The following is a 4,528-nucleotide window of genomic DNA, read 5'->3' as shown; positions in this document are numbered from 1 at the left end:
CGGATGTTTTCCCCCCTTCACCGGTATCACCTACTACCGCGTTAGGGCACACCGAACACCGCGTATTGCCTTGTTATATTTTGTGATGCTTTGTTTGCTCTGTATTCATTATTTCTTCCCCCTCTTCTCTCCGGTAGACTACGAGACCGACGCTGATGCCACCGAGTACGACTACGTCACCGACGACCCCTCCTTGTCTGAGCAACCAGGCAAGCCCCCCCTTTGATCACCAGATATCGCCTATTCTCCTCTATACTGCTTGCATTAGAGTAGTGTAGCATGTTACTGCTTTCGTTAATCCTATTCTGATGCATAGCCTGACATTGTCGCTACATCTGTTGATACCTTACCTGCAATCCTAAATGCTTAGTATAGGATGCTAGTTTATCATCATTGGCCCTACATTCTTGTCAGTCTGCCTTGCTATACTATCGGGCCGTGATCACTTGGGAGGTGATCACGGGTATATACTATACATACATACTATACAGATGGTGACTAAGTCGGGTCAGCTCATTGAGTACCCGCAAGTGATTCTGACGAGGGGGCTGAAAGGACAGGTGGCTCCATCCCGGTAGAGGTGGGCCTGGGTTCCCGACGGCCCTCGACTGTTACTTTGTGGCGGAGCGACAGGGCAGGTTGAGACCACCTAGGAGACAGGTGGGCCTGGCCCTGTTCGGCGTTCGCGGATACTTAACACGCTTATCGAGATCTTGGTATTTGATCTGAGTCTGGCTACGAGCCTATACGCACTAACCATCTACGTGGGAGTAGTTATGGGTATCCCGACGTCGTGGTATCAGCCGAAGCACTTCAGACGTCAGCGACGGAGCGGCGCGCGCCGGATTGGACTGGAACGCCTACTAGGCTAGGTCTGCTTCCGGCCGCCCTCGCAACGTGCAGGTGTGCTCAGGGCGATGGGCCCAGACCCCTGTGCGCTTAGGTTTAGACCGGCGTGCTGGCCTCTCTGTTGTGCCTAGGTGGGGCTGCGACGTGTTGATCTTCCGAGGCCGGGCATGACCCAGGAAAGTGTGTCCGGCCAAATGGGATCGAGCGTGTTGGGCTATGTGGTGCACCCCTGCAGGGAAGTTAATCTATTCGAATAGCCGTGATCTTCGGTAACAGGACGACTTGGAGTTGTACCTTGACCTTATGACAACTAGAACCGGATACTTAATAAAACACACCCTTCCAAGTTCCACAGACAACCCGGTGATCGCTTTTCCGCAGGGCGACGAGGAGAGGATCGCCGGGTAGGATTATGCTACTCGAGATGCTACTTGGAGATGTTACCTGGAGATGTTGCTTGGAGATACTACTTGGAGATGCTACTTGGAGGACTACAATCTACTCTCTTCTATATGCTGCAAGACGGAGGCTACCAGAAGCGTAGTCTTCGACAGGATTAGCTATCCCCCTCTTATTCTGGCATTCTGCAGTTCAGTCCACTGATATGGCCTCCTTACACATATACCCATGCATATGTAGTGTAGTTCCTTGCTTGCGAGTACTTTGGATGAGTACTCACGGTTGCTTTCTCCCCCCCTTTTTCCCCTTTCCTTTCTTTCTGGTTGTCGCAACCAGATGCTGGAGTCCAGGAGCCAGACGCCACCGTCGACGACGACCCTTACTACACCGGAGGTGCCTACTACTACGTGCAGCCTGCTGACGACGTCCTGGAGTAGTTTAGGAGGATCCCAGGCAGGAGGCCTGCGCCTCTTTCGATCTGTACCCCCAGTTTGTGTTAGCCTTCTTAAGGCAAACTTGTTTAACTTATGTCTGTACTCAGATATTGCTGCTTCCGCTGACTCGTCTATGATCGAGCACTTGTATTCGAGCCCTCGAGGCCCCTGGCTTGTATTATGATGCTTGTATGACTTATTTTATTTGTAGAGTTGGGTTGTGATATCTTCCCGTGAGTCCCTGACCTTGATCGTACACATTTGCGTGCATGATTAGTGTACGATTAAATCGGGGGCGTCACAAGTTGGTATCAGAGCCGACTGCCTGTAGGAATCCCCTTTCCAACTCCTTGGCCGAAGTCGAGTCTAGACATTGCAAAACTTTTACTAACTTGGCTGTGTGCCTTACGGGCCCACGTCGCCATCGGGTGGTACTAGGATCTTTTACTCCTCGACCTTTACTCTGGGACTCTGATCTCTCTTCTATTCGGGTTAAAGGAATTTTGCTAAATCTAACATTAGGATCTCGTTATCACTTTCACCCGGAGAGCCCCTTATTACTGATGATCGTCTGCTGCACGTGAAGACCCTGAAGATACTTTCCGCTGTTAAGCCGAGAACTTGTGTTCATCGCGTTTGCAATTCCCCTTCCACTGTCAACCCTTATGGGTAACTACTTACAGTTGTTATTCTTATATCATCCCCAGTTGGTCTTGTTATTACAAGATACCCTGAAAAACTCGTCGTGGTTTCGATAATCCCTTGAGCTTACTGCCTTGCTGTTCTTGTCACTTGAATACCCCTACGGTTAATTCTCGCATTTATAGAGTATCCGCTCATCCCCCAGTTGTTCATGTGTTTCGCCAAAGACTTCAAAATACTATTCGATCTTCCGAAAATCCTCTGGAGCCTTTGGCTCTTGAAATTCTTGCTTGCTTGCATTATGGTTAATCCCATAAGTCTCGTAGTCTTCTTGACATTCCTTGTCATTATTATTTTCAGTCTGTTGACTCAATATGATTGCGAATACACGCAATCATCATTGATCCTTATAAATTACCTTTCTGGCTGAGCTGCAATTCTTTTAACTGGATTTGGTTCTCGACCAGTCCAATTGTCGTTGATTGTATCCCTAATTCTATTCAGCTTATCCATTCTTGATCAGAGCATTTGCTCCTGATCCCTTGATTTGAAAATCATAATTACTTTGCTAATTAAGCGTTGAACTATTCAGCTGTTCTATAAACCGATGCATTTGCAATCTTTCTTCCTCTGATTGAGTACCGATACTCGTATCAGATCCTTTGTGGACCATCAAGTCCTTTGTTGGATTGTTATCCGCCAGTGTCCTTCACATTTGATCACTTTGTGAGTTCTTCCCCTGATACATAATGCCTTTGTTAAGTTGTATCCTCTGCTTGGCCAACCATGCTCTGCTTTCGGGCTTGTGTTATTTACTTCTGAACTTTGTAGTATATGTTCCTAAGATACCCGATGGGTTGGACCAAGGCCTTCCCTAGACTGTGCAAACCCGAGAGTTTTCACGAGTTATATTCTTCGGGTGATTACCAGATAAAATTTCAACACTACGACTTCGTCGAAAATGAGAGGTGAATGAAAAGGTATGCATTGGAGAAGTGGGAGTCGACCTTGAACCTTGCGTTCATGCCCATGGACTCGGTGTAGATCTTATCATTAAAGCTTCTCTTAAATTAATTATTCCTTTGGTATAAGTTCATCTTATATCTGGGATCTGGCCTTTTGCAATCGTGGTTCCGACCATGTTCCCCTTTAAATTACGTTTCTCGTGCAGGTTTAAGCACTTGTCTTCTGTAGAGCAATACCCCAGTCCAACCTTTACTTTGATCTTGTGTTGAGTATTACCCCCTGGTATCTCGAGATTATCATGGTACTGTTTAACTTCTTATGAGTTCTTCATCAAGTGCTACCTTACCACTGATTCCAATTTTTCACGGGCTCTGAGTTATTAAACACTCAAAGACACCGATAACTGAACCGAGTCCGCTCTACGGTTCAACAACTCTTCAGTAAGCTTCTATAAGTACGAGTTTGTACCCGATCACGCCATTCCTAGCCTGTTTGGCTATATCATTGTCGTGACGATTCTAACGGTGCTACCTGGTCCTTATTCTCGGAGCACCAAATTTCGACGATGAACTAACCTTACGTCGATTTTCCTCGTCATATCCTTTCACCTTAACCAACAAGCTTGAGTTCGAGTTTGTGACGTACCCTTGGTTCCAATAACCTTTCACTTCCTCATTACTTTGACTTGATGTCGTCGCCGATCGATTACATCTTCATGAACTCTCGCGACAAAGGTTTCGAGATCGTCAACATTCTGAGCTCAACCAGGATATCAATTGGATTCATGATGAGAAATACCATCCTTGCCTCGATGAATTGTATTATCATCGACCACTTTATTGCCTTCCCACCAACACAAGCTTGTTCATGTTTGGTGTTATACCTTGAGTTCCTTGCTATCCAGCAATTGTTCTTCTTTACCTTGGAGTATTACCATCCTTTATGTCAAGAATGTTCTGAGATTTGTTCCACCCCTTGAGAATTCTTGACATAGAAATACTTCTTACCATCACCATTCTTTCTTGGTCCCCGTGTTAATTCCAACAAGTGAACGATGTTGTTTGGATTCTTTCCTTCTAGCAACCCTATCTCTTTGAAGTTAATGGTCGAAAGTTCATTCTTAGGCTATTGATTATTGCATCACCATTCTGACATTGGTCGTGCAACCCAACCCATATTTCGGGCGCACCTTTCAACCAATGTTTAATTGTGTATGTTTTCCTCGAGCATACTTCCTT

The sequence above is a fragment of the Triticum dicoccoides genome, chromosome 6B (genome assembly GCF_002162155.2).
Source record: "Triticum dicoccoides isolate Atlit2015 ecotype Zavitan chromosome 6B, WEW_v2.0, whole genome shotgun sequence".
In the NCBI taxonomy this organism is placed as follows: Eukaryota; Viridiplantae; Streptophyta; class Magnoliopsida; order Poales; family Poaceae; genus Triticum; species Triticum dicoccoides.
This window is presented reverse-complemented; position numbering follows the sequence as displayed.